Here is a 17,715-nt window from a genome sequence, read left to right on the forward strand (position 1 = left end):
TTTAGTTCAAGGCTTATATCACCATCTTGGAAAGACAAACACATACAAGCTATATACTCTTTAATGGGAAGAAATTGTAAACATCTAGGTTCCTGCTGGTTTTTAAGCCAAACTCAATACCAAAGAGGCCACAACTTTACCTAAGGTGAGAAAGCAAAATTGATGTTCAAATCTTTCTGAACAGCCTCCTTGCTACAGTGTTCTAGAATTCAGAAAAAGTTTTTCCACACAAATTGCCTCTGAGAAGTAGAACTGGAATTCTGATCACTGTGGAAGAGATAGTATAAAACCAAGGTCCCTCTGCAATAGATCTCAGTGGCCTATTTAGAAAATAGGACACAGATAACAATATGAACTTTACAATACTTTGAAAGACTAGAGAGGATGGAATAAAGGTGCAGAATTTTCAAAACAAAACAGAACAAGTAGTATCTGAAAAAGAGATCATTCTGTTGTGACAAGAAAGCTACTTAGAGAAAACTGGATTTTAGTACAAAGCAAGTAAGAAAGCATTCCAAGAAAAAGGAATAAAAGTGAGCAGAGTAGCAATGTCAAAGGAAGGCTCAGGCAACATAAATATTCCAGTCTGGCTGAAGTTAAGATATTTATATGACACTACACTACAGAAGTTCATGGAAAACCCAGGGCCTTTGCAGGTATGTACCAAGCAGAAATATGAAGGTGTAAAGTATTTGAAAAAGTTTAACTTCTTGGGGCCAGCATTGTAGAGTAGCAGGTAAAGGCACCACCTGCGACACTAGAATCCCATATGGGTACCAGTTCAAGACCTGACTGCTTCACATTCCATACAGCTCTCTGCTAATGCACCTGGAAAAGCAGCAGAGGATGGACCAACTGCTTGTTCCCCTGTACCCATGTGAGAGACCCAGAAGCTCTTGACTCCTGGCTTCCCCTGGCCCAGCCCTGGCCACTGCAGCCATCTGGGGAGTGAATCAGCAGATGGAAGATCTGTCTCTTCCTTTTCTTCTCTGATTTTCAAATAAATAAATGATTTTAAAAAAAAAAAAAGATTACTACACAACTCTAGATGACTCAATTCGGTCTCACAGTTTTAAACATTATCTGTCCACTGATGACTCTAGGTCTCTTTTCTGAACTTCAGTCTAGTACACTCACAGGAACCTAGGCAGTCTCACTCCACTTGGATTCTGAGCAGACACTGCAAACTTCGTATATCCAAAGCTGAACTCCTGAAAAATCTCTGCCAAGCCACCTTCTCTCAAAGCCACTTCTATTTATGTTAACGGTAGTTCCTTTCTTCTGTTACTCAGACCAAAAATCTTCAAGGCCGGCGCCGCGGCTCACTAGGCTAATCCTCCGCCTTGCGGTGCTGGCACACCGGGTTCTAGTCCCGGTCGGGGCACCGATCCTGTCCCGGTTGCCCCTCTTCCAGGCCAGCTCTCTGCTGTGGCCAGGGAGTGCAGTGGAGGATGGCCCAAGTCCTTGGGCCCTGCACCCCATGGGAGACCAGGAGAAGCACCTGGTTCCTGCCATCAGATCAGCGCAGTGCGCCGGCCGCAGCGCGCTACCGCGGCGGCCATTGGAGGGTGAACCAACGGCAAAAGGAAGACCTTTCTCTCTGTCTCTCTCTCACTGTCCACTCTGCCTGTCAAATATAAAAAAATAAAATAAAAAATAAAAAAATCTTCAAATAATCTTTGACTCCATCTCCCCTCACACTTCACATCCAATCCACCAGCAAATTCTATTGGCTCTACTTCAATATATCCCAAAACAGTCTCTCACTACTTTCATTTCTTTCACTAAGGTCTGAGCTATCATCATCTCACTTGGATTTGTGTCTCCAAACTGAATTCCCTGCTTTCCTCTCAATAAAGATGCCCGAGTGATTTTGTTAATATGTAAAGGCAGAACATCTCACTTTTATGTTCAGAGTGAAAACCAAGCTCTTAATTGTATTAGGTCCCATTCAATCTCCTCCCAACCCACATGCTCGCCTCCTACTACTCATTTTTCAGCTCACTCTGCTCCTCCCTGATATAAGAACATGCCAAGAATGCTTGCACCTGAGGTCCTTTGCCCCTGCTGTTTCCTTTGCCTGGAACCTTCTTCCCACAGACACTCACTGCCTTCTTTAATTCCTTCGAGTTTTTACTCAAATGCCACCTTCACAGAAGGGCCTTCCTGGCCACGTGGACAAAATGTCAATCTCTCACCTTTATGCTTTCACTTTCAATTTTTTTCTTCTTTGCATTTGTCACCACCTAACACACTATGTAGCTTACTCATTTATCATTCCTCTGCTTTACTAGAATATAAGCCACCAAAGGTCATATTTTTGCTTATTGATTACTAATATTCTTAGTACCTAAAAAACTCTTTGGCACATAATAAGCACTCAATAAATACTTGATTAATGTATGAAAAAGCCTGGAAATGCTGTACAAAATACACTAGAGGGAGATTACAGTCAGAACACCATATTCTCAATAACATTTGTTGAATACAAACTCTGATGCAAGGCTTCTGTGGGATACAAAGATGAAGAATAGTGAGATACATAAACTATAAATGTTCACAACTTTCATGTGAGAGTTACAAATAAAGTGCTATAAGGAGCTAAGAAAATTCTATTAGTGGTACATGAGGCCTATGCATGAGATGATCAGGCCCTACATTGGAAAGAGTGCAGGAAAAAAATGGAAAGGAAGGTGAAGATGTGGTGGAAACAGCTGGCAGGACTTGGTGACTACTTAAGCAGGAACAGAAATATCACAACGTATCAAGCTTAGATAATGATAAGAAGGGTAGTGACATTTAAAGGAGGGAAAAAGAAGCTTAAAGTGGATGGAGAAAATAAATGACAGGTCTAACCTTAAACATATTTTGCTTAACAGTAGGTCATATAAGAGAAAATTTCAGGTCACAGTTCTAGATTCAGAACTGGGACTCAAGGATACGAAATATAGACTTAGGCGGCTTTTTTTCCCACAGAGAGATAATTGAAACTGAAAAAGGTGAGATTACTGAGCAAAAGACTACAAGAGAAAACCATGGGAAACAGGAGGACTTAACAGGTCAGGGGATAGAAGAGGTGCAAATGAACAAAACAGAGGGGGAAAAAGAGAGGAAGAAATAAAACCAGGGCACCTCAAAATATACACAGCTATAAAAATTTATCCAGGTTTTTAAAAATAACCAAGCTACTATCCACTTTTATATTTAATAATTTACAAATGTTCATTTAGGTCTTCAAAATCTCACAGGAAATCAAAATAGAATTTAATCTTCACTTTTAAACATCAGATTGGTGTAATTATTTTCTTAGTAACCTCTGAAACAAAAATACAGCTTGTGTACTTTTTCACATTTAATTGGATTAGATATTGGATGTAGGATAAAGAATATGACGCAGCAAGACTCTGTCACCCAGGAAACTACCTAATATCATGGCAAACCGTACTGCTTTCTTTATAAATGTAATTCAACTGTGTTCAGAATCTGGGTCAATTATATATATAAATGAATATTATGCAATATATTATATATAAATGAATATTAGATATATTTATAGTAATGGTGGCAAACAGAACATGTAAGAAATACAGAAAAAGAGAAATTTAAAATAACTAGTCCAAAGGAGAGCAGGGAAATTGAAGTTTGGAAAATAAAAAGTTCTGAAGAGGGATTATGGTAATCGTTGTTTAACAATGTGGGTGTATTTATTGCTGTTGAACTATATACTTAAAAGTGGTTACTTTTATTTCATGTATATTTTACTACAATAACAAATAACTAGCTCATGGCCGGCGCCATGGCTCACTAGGCTAATCCTCCACCTTGCGGCGCCGGCACACCGGGTTCTAGTCCCGGTTGGGGCACCGGATTCTGTCCCGGTTGCCCCTCTTCCAGGCCAGCTCTCTGCTGTGGCCAGGGAGTGCAGTGGAGGATGGCCCAAGTGCTTGGGCCCTGCACCCCATGGGAGACCAGGAGAAGCACCTGGCTCCTGCCATCGGATCAGCGCGGTGCGCCGGCCGCAGCACGCCAACCACGGCGGCCATTGGAGGGTGAACCAATGGCAAAGGAAGACCTTTCTCTCTGTCTCTCTCTCTCACTGTCCACTCTGCCTGTCAAAAAAAAAAAAAAAAGAAAAAAGAAAAAAAAAATAACTAGCTCAGCTATTCACCAGAAGCAATGGTTATATCAATATTTTTAATTCCAGTTTTGTGAATTCATAACTGTAATTCAGTAAGAAAAAGTTTTTATTCAAAATGAAATTAATGAAGGAAAATAGGGAACAAGATAACACTTTAAAATATCTTTAATAAATTATTCTTCACTGTATTTTGCTTGCTTAGCTCTGTATTAAAGCTAGACTAAATTTAGGAAAACCATATTAATAAGTCAACCATCTACTTTCAAAAATTAAATTAAAAAGAAATTGTTCAAACACACACAAAAATATTTAAAGGACAATTTCATTTTGTATAGTTTTATTATGAGTGTTAATATTCACTGTACTTCAAGAGTGTTTTATACTTCTAATCAGATTTTTGGTAACTGGTTTTAAAGTGTTACTTGAAGTGTTGTGGTATAATGGGTAAAACCACCACCTGCGGTGCCTGCATCCCATATGGATTCCAGTTCAAGTTCCGGCTGTTCCACTTTCGATCCAGCTCTCTGCTATGGCCTGGGAAAGCAGTAGAAAATAGCCCCCAAGTCCTGAGGCCCTTGCACCAGCGTGGGAGACCTGGAAGAAGCTCTTCACTCCTAGCTTCAGATCGGCACAGCTTTGGCCTTTGCAGCCATCTCTCTCTCTCTCTCTCTCTCTCTCTCTCTCTGCCTCTGCGTAACTCAGACTTTCGAATAAATAAATAAATCTTTTTACTTAAAAAGTGTTCCTTGAGGATTTTTCTCATATCAGCTTTCAGTTAAAATACTACACAGTGATTAAGAGATGTTAATTTAATTAGTTTATTCTAAGTAACCCCAGACATTAATTCACAGATGGTTTCTATGGCAGTTTTACTGCTGCCTATCATGATTTTGGAAAGTTTTGTTTTCTTTCAGTCATGTGTTTTCTAAACCAACATGAAACTTTTTCAACCCACCTGAGCTTCTGATTGCTCTAGCTTTTCAAAGACCTGCATTAGTAAACAAGCCAGATGAACTCGGCATATTAATCCAGTATTTACTCCACAAAAGCTCAAGCAGTTTGTGATCCAAAAAAGCATTTGAAATGTGAGACTTCTGAGGCATATTGTTTGCAGTGTATATCAGAGTCTTCTATTTTATTAAGTGGGATAGTCTGGTACTTAGAAGGTCCATCCATCAGGATGCTTGTAGCACTCTGGGTATGTCCTAAAGGTGCCAAGATTCACTTTCTCTGCAGATATTGCTCTTGGTGATTCAATTACCACTGCTACAAATGGTTCTTGGAATTACCGACTGATCATCTGAGTAGTAACATCAATCCCACTAAGCCAGCAGAGTGGCTGCACTGCCAGCCATTTATTTCTTGCGTATGCAGCCATGCACTGCTGCTGTGTAGCAGCCTGAGCATATACTCAGGGTTCAGTGCCCTCTACTGGCAAGCCAAATCTGTCCGTAACCATCAAGTTTTCACCATCCACCTTCCCTAGCATCAAAAGCATTAAGTTCCATGTTGCTGTCTGATCTGGCATGCACTACCATTTTCAGTAGAGCCAATGCTGAAATTTTGCAGTAAGAAAATGGCAATTCTTCATCCAGAGCTTTGCTTCAAAGATTTCTTGCTGCTGTTTTTTGTCATATTTGTAGATTTCTTCAATCCTCTGGGATTCCTACGTATTGTTGGCCAACTCCCAGGTTTCTGAGCCACACTATTCCTAGACACCACCATCACCAAGGAATTGGAGAAATCATTGTCTCCCCAGCTAAGACACAATTTAACCTTACTAGGTCACTGGACTTTGGACCACAGGTGCAAACTCTTGCTAGTCTCTCAGACACTCAAAATTACAGGTAAAGTTTCAAACATGCAAAATTAAAGATGTGCTCACTACTATGACTCCTGTGGAAAATCAGCCATATGTTCGGATCTGGCTAAAAAGCCCATGAGTGTATTTCAGGCATGGAAAGCCAAGACACTGTGGCAAAAAAAAAAACAAACAAACAAACAAACCTACATGAAAGATCTCTGTTAGTGAGATCCCAGCGGAAAGAAGGGACTATCAAAGGAGGTATCTTTCTCTGAAGGTAGGAGAGAACTTCCACTTTGATTATGGCCCTGCCTAAATAATGTCAGAGTCTGTGGACTCAAAAGGCTTCCATAGAATTGAAAGCTCATGACAAGAGCCTCGGGTGATCAGTGACATCATAAATAAGAGTGTCAATTGTTAAATCAACAACAGGAGTCACTGTGCACTTGCTCCCCATGTAGGACCTCTGTCCTTAATGTGTTGAACTATGAGAATTAATGGTAAAACTTGTCTTCAAACAGTACTTTATATTTTGTGTGTCTGTGTGGGTGCAAACTGTTGAAATCTTTACTTAGTATACAGTTGATATTCTGTATATAAAGATAATTAAAAATGAATCTTAACGAAGATTGGGATGGGAGAGGGAGTAGGAGGTGGGATGGGAGTAGGGGTGGGAGGGTGGGTATGGGGGGAAGAACCGCTATATTCCAAAAGCTGTACCTATGAAAGTTATATTTATGCAATAAAAGCTTTCAAAAAAAGAAAAGAAAATCAGCCATAAACTGATGAGGAATGAAAAGTCTTTATCAGGCCAAAGCTCATGAGGTAACCCAAAGTAGGAAATGCTCATGTTGTCTGGTATCTAGTCAGTTCTCCATGATATTTAACACTGCCATGACTCTCTTCTCCCTGCTCACAATGGAACATATCTCTCATCCATTTATAGCCCAAACCCTCATTATCACTGCCTGAAACCACCCAGTGCTTTACAAGCATCCAAATCCTGTTCATTCTTCAAGCAGTGATCTTACTTCCAGCATGAAATCTTTTACTTGTCCCAAACATACTCATCTCTTCACTTCATCTAAATTCTCACATCCCTTGTACTTCTTAAACTATCTGTGGTAAGAAGGATTGACAGTCATAAAATGAAATTAAATGGTTACCAGAAATTATTTAAGTATGAAAAATAAAAGTTACTTTTATTATAAATTTTAAGACATAAGGGACCAGTGCTGTGGCACAGCAGGTTAAAGTCCTGGCTGCTCTACTCCCAATCCAGTTCTCTGCTACTGCGCCTGAGAAAGTAGTGGAAGATGGTCCAAGTCCCTGACCCCTGCATCCACATAGGAGACCCAGAAGAGGCTCCTGGCTACTGCCCTTGGATCAGCTCAGCTCCAACCGTTGTGGCCATTTGTGGAGTGATCCAGGGGATGGAAGATACCTCTCTCTCTTTTTTTTTCTCTCTCTCTCTGTACATCTCTCTCTCAAATAAATAAATCTTTAAAAATATATTTATCTAAAAAATTTTTAATACACAAAATTACTTTGACAAATTGCCATAATATTTCTAAAGCTTGTTCTCAATTTATATTATATTACAAGAAAGGAGTAACAGTTTATGAACCAGTACTAGTCTGCAGACTACACTTTCAGTAGCACTAAACAATTCAGGGCGTTGGTCAATAAATAGTTATTATGTAATCAATATGAACTCTATACCATACACTGCAGGGCCAACAAAAAAGTGTACATCATAGGCATTTCCTTTAGACAGTCTACACTTTGTGGGAAAGAACACTAACAAATGTAAAACAATAATAAATCATATAAGTAAATAAGCTTTGTTGTTGATCAGAAGAAAAAGATCATTAAAATCTAATGTGATGAAGATAAGTCACTTGGGAAAAAAAAGTGAAAGCTGAATTCAGCATCTATTTTTTTTTTAAGATTTACTTATTTATTTGGAAGTCAGAGTTACACAGAGAGAGGAGAGGGAGGAAGGGAGGGAGGGGGAGGGGGAGAGGGAGAGAGAGAGAGAGAGAGAGAGGTCCTCCATCCAATGGTTCACTCCCCAGTTGGCCGCAAGAGCCGGAGCAGCACTGATCCAAAGCCAGGAGCCAGGAGCTTCCTCAGGGTCTCCCATATGGGCGCAGGGGCCCAAGGACTTGGGCCATCCTCCACTGCCTTCCCAGGCCACAGCAGAGCTCTGGATCAGAAGTGGAGCATCCAGGTCTCAAACCAGTGCCCACATGGGGTGCGGGCGCTTTAGGCCAGGGTGTTAACCCACTGTGCCACAGCGCCAGCCCCAGCAACTTTTTTTTTTTTTTTTTTTTGCCAGACAGAGTTAGACAGTGAGAGAGAGACAGAGGGAGAGAGACAGATCTTCCTTCCATTGGTTCACTCTCCTAATGGCTGCCACGGCCGGCACTGCACTGATCCAAAGACAGGAACCAGGTACTTCCTCCTGGTTTCCCATGGGGTGCAGGGCCCAAGCACTTGGGCCATCCTCCACTGCCTTCCCGGGCCACAGCAGAGAGCTGAACTGGAAGAGGAGCAACTGGGACTAGTACCCGGCACCCCAACCGGGACTAGAACCTGGGGTGCCGGTGCCACAGGCGGAGGATTAGCCCAGTGAGCCATGGCGCCAGCCATAGCATCTATGTTTCAAGAAGACTCATATATGAAATGGATGATAACTCAAAAGCTAAAAGTGGCATCAAAGTCAAAGTAGAATGGGGATTCTTCAGTTGCAGGGATTATATAGTACACCTTTTTACAGATCCTCTAGAATCTAAAGTGCTTAGTCTATGGTGGATAGGAAAAGCATGTTTTTCTGGTGCTGTGGCATAGTAGGTAAAGCCACTGCCTGCAATGCCAGCATGCCATATGGGTGCCACTTGGAGTCCCAGCTGCTCCACTTCCAAACCAGCTCTCTACTATGGCCTGGGAAAGCAGTAGAAAATGGCTCAAGTGCTTGGGCCCCTGCACCCTCATGGGAGACCTAGAAGAAGCTCTTAGCTCCTGGCTTCAGATTGGCCCAGCTCCAGCAGTTACAGCCATTTGGAAGTGAACTGGTAGATGGAAGACCTTTTCTTTTATCTCCTTCTCTCTCTCTCTCTCTCCCTCCCTCCCTCCCTCCCATCCTCCCCCTCTGCCTCTGCTTCTCTGTAACTCTCTGCCTTTCAAATAAATAAATAAATCTTAAAAGAAAAAAAAAAGAAAAGCATGTTGTTCAGGCAGCATGTGGTTTTTTTAAAAAAACAAATTCTGGGGGCCAGCGTTGTGGTACAGCAAGTTAAGCTGCCTCCTGCAATATCAGCATCCAATATGAATGCTGATTCACATCCCAGTTATCCCACTTCTGATCCTGCTCCCTGCTAAGGCACCCAGGAAAGCAGCAGAAGATGGCCCAAGTATTTGGGCCCCTGCCATCTACATGGAGACTTGGATGGATACCAGGTTCCTGGCTTCAGCCTGGCCCAGCCCTAGCCATTGCAGCCATTTGGAAAAATCAATCAGTGGATGAAAGATCTCTCTTTATCTGTCTCCTTATCTCTCTGTAACTCTGCCTTTCAAATAAATCAAATAAAAATTATTGTTAGAGGTACTAGTTGGAGATATTCTGTATTTACTTCATCTGACTCTTGAAACTTAAAAAACAAGTCTGCTTAGTAATGAAGAGAACTTACCTAGAAAGACATGGTCAGGGCCTGCACTACTTAGGAAACAGCTATAGAAGACATGATGATTCTACGCCCTTCAACATCCCTTAGGATTAAGGGAATGGAGTCTTTGAGGGGGGAATGATGTAGGCAGGCATATAGGATAAAAATGATCAGGGTTGTGAGCTGGAAGACCACGCCTTCATCACAACCCCTGTGTGATCTCATCCCATTACCTGACCACACCTGTGCACCCACCTGCCAATCCAACTAATTAGCCACTCCCCTATGGGAGTTGATTAAAGGCCTGAAACACAGTGAGCCCAGCCCCTTTTCCCCTTTTGCCCTTTGCCCTTCTTCTTCCTCGCTGCCCTAAATCCCCTTGTTCCCCCATTCCTTCAGGGCACATGGCCTTCGGGCCACCTGCTCCATGCTTCCCGGCCCACATGCTCCTCCACGTGGCTGGCTCCTGATGCTCAGTATGAATCCGGATTTCTCTCTTTTAGATAGAGCACTCACTCTCCTATGCATTTCTCTCACTTAATAAAAAGCTTAAAACTTAAAAAAAAAAAAAAAAAGACATGATCATTGGCCATCAAGAGATCTCCAAAAACTTCTGAAAGATGAGTGAGTAGACAGGAGAACACTGACAGCTTCAGCAGAACATAACATGCCAGGAGGAAACTGCAAGTGAGAAGAACCCTGACCTGCCCAACGGAACCCTGGGAGAGGAGATACTAGGTAGGCTCAGAGACCCCTGAGGAAATGTCTGATGGTACAGAAGGGGTGAGAATGGTGGGTAAGAACACAGATTAACTGAAGATCTGAATACAGAAAAACAACAACAATAAAATACTCCACTTTCTTCCTTCATCTGCCCATAGCAAATACAAGCAGCCTAGTGGTTACCACCACCAAAAAAATAATAATAAAGGAGAATCCACCCCCCACCCCATTTTGTAGCAAAGATGGCCAACTGTCAACTAAAATTCATATATTTTCATAGTATAGAGCCCTTAAAATGTAACTGATTAGCCAAAAATTCCATATCCCAGACCCTCTGGCATACAGGTGGGACCATATGTCTAGTTTTAGACAGTGGAATGTAAGTAGAAGTAATGTGTCATTTCTTTGCCAAAACAATTAAGTGTCTTCTCCATTCTCTCTTCATTTTCCTCTGTCAGGAGACAGAGAATCACAAGGCATTTTAAGAATAACAAAATCATAAGAAGAAATTCATGCCATTAAATCATCACATGAAGGAAAGCTATAGCTGATAAGAACGCTTTCATTGGACTATTTTAGGAATTTTAAAAACCTATTTCATTAAGTCACTGAAATTTTTAGGGTTACTTTTTACTGAAACTAGCATTCTTATTAATAAGGGAGGGAAGGGAAAACGTCACCAGAAAAAAAAAAAACATTAATTTTACACCATGGTTTTAGTGACCCAGAAGTAAGCCTTGCTTTGTAGCACCTGAAAGACAGAACCTGACAGTCAGTTCTATATCCACCAACACACAGTAAAGGGAACACTTATGTTGCATTACATACACATGTTAAAATGAAAAATGAGGTAGAATGGGAGGAATATGAGTAATTATGACCAAGAGGTCCGATGTGATAAATTGAATTATTCTTATCATCTGTAGCCGGTAGCAATCAGATTATTGCCCAATACTACAACTTCATTAGTTATACATTCTGTCTTCCAGTATTGTCAAATATTTTGTTACTATATAACATAGTTCACCAGTTTTTCCAGCATCTGTAGCAGTTTTTTGGTTGGCAATCACCCAGTCCCAAAGCTAATACCATGCATTTTAGGTTTTTGTTAGACCAACATTCCACTTTTAGGTAGACATTTTTATATTAGGCAACTTTTTCTGCTTACCAACCAACCACAAAATTTCAGTAGAATATTAAAAAAACATATTTCTAACTTAGAAATAAATTATTTAAGTCAACTGGGGCAGCTCTGCTTCAGGCTATATAGGTCAAGTAGAAGTCTCTTCCTTATTTCTGCTCCTGGGAGATGCCTGGGCAACATTTTGCTTACACAAAAGTCAGGAGCCTCAGAAAGGTAAGTGGAAATGTTCAGTGCTTCTTAAGGCTCAGGCTCAAAACTGTCACTTCTGCTCACTTTCCTTTCACAAACAAAAGACACAAGACCAAGTATAACATAAATAATCAAGAGGGAAAGTATACTTTTTCCACGTTGCTGAATGAGGAGAAAAAAGTTAATTGATATAGCATTTCTAATTTTCAATCTTACACAACAATTTGTGAGTGGCTTGGTTAAGATAAGTTCTGAAATCAGCACCAGCAGTACCTAGGCATAAAAGCAATGATCTGATCTTTGTCTAGCACCCAGATCACCAATGTAGTCTTTCACCTCTGTAAAGAAAGAGTCCCTTCAACCCCACATTGTTTTCCTTATAATATGATCCCAGTAGGAATCCCTCCCATGCATCGCACAGGGTGGAGAGAAAGGAATCAGGCTCCCAGATTCTCCCAGATGGTCCTGTACCTCTAGATAAATGTATGAATGCATGCAGATAGTTGGGAGTTATGTCATCTTCACCTGCCAATAGTGTACAAAACACATACCTTATTCAGGAAAAAAAAATATTTTTTCAAGAAAATGCTTGAATTTAAGCAATTTTCATGTTTACTGGTAACCTTAAGTATCTTTTCATGATGAAGCTAAAATAAAAATCCATGTGGTGGTTATTCTTTTCTGTTATAAAACTGAAAGTGATTCAGGATAATAAAAGTTACAAAGTTACAAAACTTAAGAAATAATGGAGAGAATTCTATGGTAAAGATATATTAAATATCTTGATTACTTAACTAGATAAAACACCAAACTTCAAATTAGAAAAGGAGAAATATAAGAATACAGTTTAATTTCTCTCCCAGAAAAAAAAATACATTGGCAAGAATTAACATATCTCTATTAAAGGAATCAATCATAACAAATACAGTAAGGAAAACAGAACAAACAATTGACCATCAGCAGGCAGGCATATCAACCCACCGAGCACATATTCATCCTAATGCTATAGTCCCTATCCACCACTCGTTGCCTGGGTTTCAAATCCAAATAAGCATGGTGGTTGCTATAGTGACAATATGCCACTTTTGGAACCTGGAGCTTAGTACTACTAGGTTCTAATGAGCTTCACAACGGCAGCACTTCCTCCCACACTGTGAATCATCGTTCAGATTTTATAACTTCACAAAATGTGATTTCCATTTGTCCTTTACATTTTCTTACTCTAGCAGTATATTATGTCAAAAATATAATCTAATTCACCTAACATGCTAAGTATATATATAAACAATTATTGATATTAAAGATGTTAGTTTGATAGGAGGCAAATTTTGTGCACTAATGAAATTTACTGATTTATTATTGTAACTGATTTACTGATTTATTATTGTAATTGGGCAAGACCATATCTTTTTAAATAACAGCTTAGCTCACGGATATTAACAGCAGTGTAACTATCATAAGAAAATTTAAAATACAGAAAGAAAATTAAAGATTATAATAAAAACATTTCAAAGATAGGCCGGCGCCGTGGTTTAACAGGCTAATCCTCCACCTTGCGGCGCCGGCACACCGGGTTCTAGTCCCGGTCGGGGCGCCGGATTCTATCCCGATTGCCCCTCTTCCAGGCCAGCTCTCTGCTATGGCCCGGGAAGGCAGTGGAGGATGGCCCAAGTGCTTGGGCCCTGCACCCACCCGCATGGGAGACCAAGAGAAGCACCTGGCTCCTGGCTTCGGATCAGCGAGATGCGCCGGCCACAGTGGCCATTGGAGGGTGAACCAACGGCAAAAAGGAAGACCTTTCTCTCTGTCTCTCTCTCTCACTATCCACTCTGCCTGTCAAAAAAAAAAAAAAAAAAAAAAAAAACATTTCAAAGATAACAGAATCAGAATTTCATTTTAAGGCAAATTGATATATTTTAGGAACTATTTCTTTAAGAAACATTCTTAACAACTAAAGACTAATAATTAATGGTGTCCAAGGAGAAGGTAACTTGTTGGTAATAAAAAATATCAATCCCAAGTCAATCAAAGTGTTTTGCCAGATCATCAAAAAGTCAAATTGGAAAACTTCATATAGTGCTGGTAGGAAGAGAAAACAGTACAACCACTTTGGAAAATTGGGGGCCAGTGCTGTGGATTGGTAGGTAAAGTTGCCACCTGCAATGCCGGCATCCCATATGGGCACCGGTTCGAGTCCCGGCTGCTCCACTTCCAGTCCAGCTCTCCGCTATGGCCTGGGGAAGCAGCAGAAGATGGCCCAAATCTTTAGGCCCCTGCACCCATATGGGAAACCCGGAAGAAGCTCCTGGCTCCTGGCTTCAAATTGGTGCAGCTCCAGCTGTTGTAGCTAGTTGGAGAGCGAACCAGTGGATGGAAGACCTCTCCCCACCCCCCCTTCTCTGCCTCTCTTCTCTGTATCACTCTTTCAAATAAATAAATAAAACTTTAAAAAGAAACTTGTCAACTTCTCCAAAAGTTCTACAAAGAATTGTTATATAATCTATCACATTCATGCCTTGTTACTTACCCAAGAGAAATAAAAGATATGCTCACAGACACTTGCACATGCTCAAAGCATCATTATTCATAACAGTCCCAAACTGGAAGCACTCTAAATGTCTGCCAACGAGTAATTGGGTAGAAAACAAAACAAAAATCCATTTAATGGAATACTATACAGCAAGTAAAAGAAATTAATTACTGAACCACATTCTGCCACAGATGAACTTCAGAAACATACTGAGAAAGGGCATTTAAGCCTTTTGGTTAAGATGCTGACATCTCATGTCAAAGTGTCTCAGTTTGATGCCTGCCTCCAGCAACTGACTTTAGCTTCCTGCTAGTTCAGAGGAAGAGGTAAGGCCTCAAGCAATTGGGTCCCTGACACTCACATGTAAGATCTGGATTGAGATCCTGGCTCCCGGGTTTAGCCCCTGGCCCAGAGACATCATGGGCATTTGGGGAGTAAACCAGCAGATTGGAGTTCTTGGTCTCTCAAGTAATTTTTTTTTTTTTTTTGACAGGCAGAGTGGATAGTGAGAGAGAGAGACAGAGAGAAAGGTCTTCCTTTTTGCCATTGGTTCACCCTCCAATGGCCACTGCGGCCGGCGCACCGCGCTGATCAGAAGGCAGGAGCCAGGTGCTTCTCCTGGTCTCCCATGCGGGTGCAGGGCCCAAGCACTTGGGCCATCCTCCACTGCCTTCCCGGGCCACAGCAGAGAGGCAACCTGGAAGAGGGGCAATCGGGACAGAATCCGGTGCCTGACTGGGACTAGAACCCGGTGTGCCAGCGCCACAAAGCGGAGGATTAGCCTGTTGAGCCACGGCGCCGGCCAAGTAATTCTTTTTTCAAAACTTATGCTAAATCAAAGCTAGACAGAAGAGATCCTGTACTGATTCCGTGTGTATGAAATGTCCACAAAAGGCAAATTTATGGGAACAGAAAGTGCATTAGTTGCTGAGTTGCAGAAAGGTGGGAATGGGAACTAGCTGCAAATAGGCATGGGGAATGTTATTAAAGGGATGAAAATGTTCTAAAACTATTTACAATGATGGCTGCACCATCTGATAAAGTTACTAAAAAATCACTAAACTATATATTTCAAATGGGCAAATTTTATGGAAAATATATCTCTGTAGTGGTTTTTTAAAAGTAAGAGAGCATCAGAGCTACAGGTATCCTTGCCAAAATTCTGCTTGTAAACATTAAGACCAAAGAGGTTAAGCAATTTGTTTAAAGATCACACAGCTAATTCATGGCAAAACTGAAAAATAATCAAAATCTAGCCTCACCCTCCCACCCACTCAGGTGTTATTTCTAATACTTTCAAAGGAATTTTAGAAAACTATAATTACATAGAAAGAATTCTCAGAAGTGTTCCAGAAGCATCAAAATTTGAGAATCAGAAACAATCATCAAACCTACAAAAAATTATGAATACATAATAATATTCAGAAAAGCTAAAAGCTAGAAAAATTTATTTGTCATCCTCTAAAACCATGTAACTTACTAGCAAAGTCAGTAACAAAAGTAAAAGAACTAAAGTATTTTTTTCCAATGTTTGTATTGTTCCTGGTTTAAGACAGAAAACTTCTCTGTGGAAGAACACAAGCTAATAAATATAGATGAAATTAAAGAATTAGAAAGGATCATTTTACATCTAATAAAATGATGACTCAGGCAAGAATTATCAATTACTGCTGAAGTTTTAAATGAATGATTGCGGCAGAAGTTGGACATTTGTAGGAAACTAAGGGTGGCGGGTCTTGTGGTACAGTGAGTTACGCAGCTACTTTGGACTCTGGCATCCCACATTCAAATCCTAGCTACTTCACACTTGCAATACAGCTTCCTGCCAATGCACCTGGGAGACAAGAGACGATGGACCAAGTGTTTAAGCTCCTGCCAGCCACATGAGAGACCTATTGTATTTCACACTTCCAATACAGCTTCCTGCCAATGCACCTGGGAGACGGGAGACGATGGACCAAGTGGTTAAGCTCCCACCAGCCATATGAGAGACCTAGATGGAATTCTTGGCTCCTGGCTTCAGTCTGGTCTAGTCTTTGCTGTTGTAGGCACTTGAGGAGAGATGAAAACGCTCTCTCTCTCCTTCCCTCTCCCTCTCTCTATCACTCTGCCTTCCAAATAAATAAATAAATCTTAAAAAAAAAAAAAAAACTCACAGATTTAAGGAGGAAAAAAACACCACACAGAACTTCACATGGAGGGAGATTAACCTAATTCAGGACTAATTTTTTAAAAACATGGGTTAGTTCAAGAAGATAGTGTGTAATTTATCCAAGGTACACCATTCAAAATCACCTATTTTAAAATCTTGTTTAAAATCTTTAACCTGTTCAACCTCCCCAGCATTGAAGACCATATTTATAACAAATAGAGGGACTAGAGAGGTCAACTAAACACCAAGAGAAAGGATTAAAATACAATGAGATAGCCTACAGGACAAATTCACCTGTTTTCCTTAAAAAATCAAGAGTGTAATAAACAAATTATGGGTAGATGGAGCCATCAAAGATTAAAAGATTTATCTAATTTTTTAATTAAAACTGGAACTACATTACCAAATACACGTGTGGTCCTGGGGTTGAATCCTGGTTTGTACAAAGCAGATGTAAATCTGAACATGAAATACTAGACATACTCAAGAAACTAAGGCTTGGTGGATGTCATGTGATTTTTGTTATATTGGCATCCATATTACTTTTATAGGGATGCATACTGATGTACCTAAAAGTGGAAGAGCCAGATATCCTTGGCTGACTTCCAACTATTTCAATGAGTTTAAGAAACTAATAGAAAATTAAAACCCAAGTTTCAACTTCCTAACTCACTGCTGTTAGCCCTACTAATTTTGTATGAATAAAGATACAAGTGGCCTGCCATGAATGATAGGGTGTTTTTGGTTTTTTTTTAAACAGGTACTGAGCTGAAGCGAACCGAAGAGGTAACAATAGGATATTGTTACTAACCTCCTATGTGCAAGGCACCAAGTGGTACCAAAGAAACACGAACAGAGAGCTTCGCCCTCCAAGAGCTAAAAATATCTAGAACCGCTTCTTGGTGTTGACCCCAAGTGAGTAAGGCTGTTCCAAGACCACAGTTCAAGCTCTGAAGAGGCAGCCTCCCTACAGCAATCTTCAATTGTTAAATCCTTCACTGGCCGCCTTGCAGCGCGAGTTAACCATTCCGCAGGCGGTGGTCAAGTTAAGGGACACTGTTCCCAAACCACCTTTCATACTGGGGGTGGCAGGCGGGGTGGCCAGCTAAAGGTCATCACCACCAGCTTCTGTCCAACCACCTCAGTACCAGGAAAGGAGACCTCTCCAGGGGCCCTGGACCAGCAGGTGAGACTCATCGGCCAACTGGTTTTGCTCCCCGTCTCAGTCCAAAGGGTGGCGCTGCCCTCTCTCCTTCCCCACAGGCCAGGGTGTGCACGGAAATCCATTTGCATGGTCCCAACAGGAGGGAGCGTCCCTTGGTGGCTTCGGAGCGACTCCAGGCTACCTCGGCAGCCCGCGCCTCTCC

At 41.0% G+C, this 17,715-nt stretch overlaps 1 pseudogene; it reads right to left on the reverse strand.

Annotated features, from left to right (window-relative positions):
* Positions 1-4,961: 4,961 nt before the first annotated feature.
* LOC133770461 (COP9 signalosome complex subunit 5-like) lies at positions 4,962-17,641 on the reverse strand (annotated as a pseudogene).
* Between the last annotated feature and the right edge of the window lie 74 nt (positions 17,642-17,715).

This window comes from Lepus europaeus, chromosome 11 (genome assembly GCF_033115175.1).
Source record: "Lepus europaeus isolate LE1 chromosome 11, mLepTim1.pri, whole genome shotgun sequence".
NCBI classification, from domain to species: Eukaryota; Metazoa; Chordata; class Mammalia; order Lagomorpha; family Leporidae; genus Lepus; species Lepus europaeus.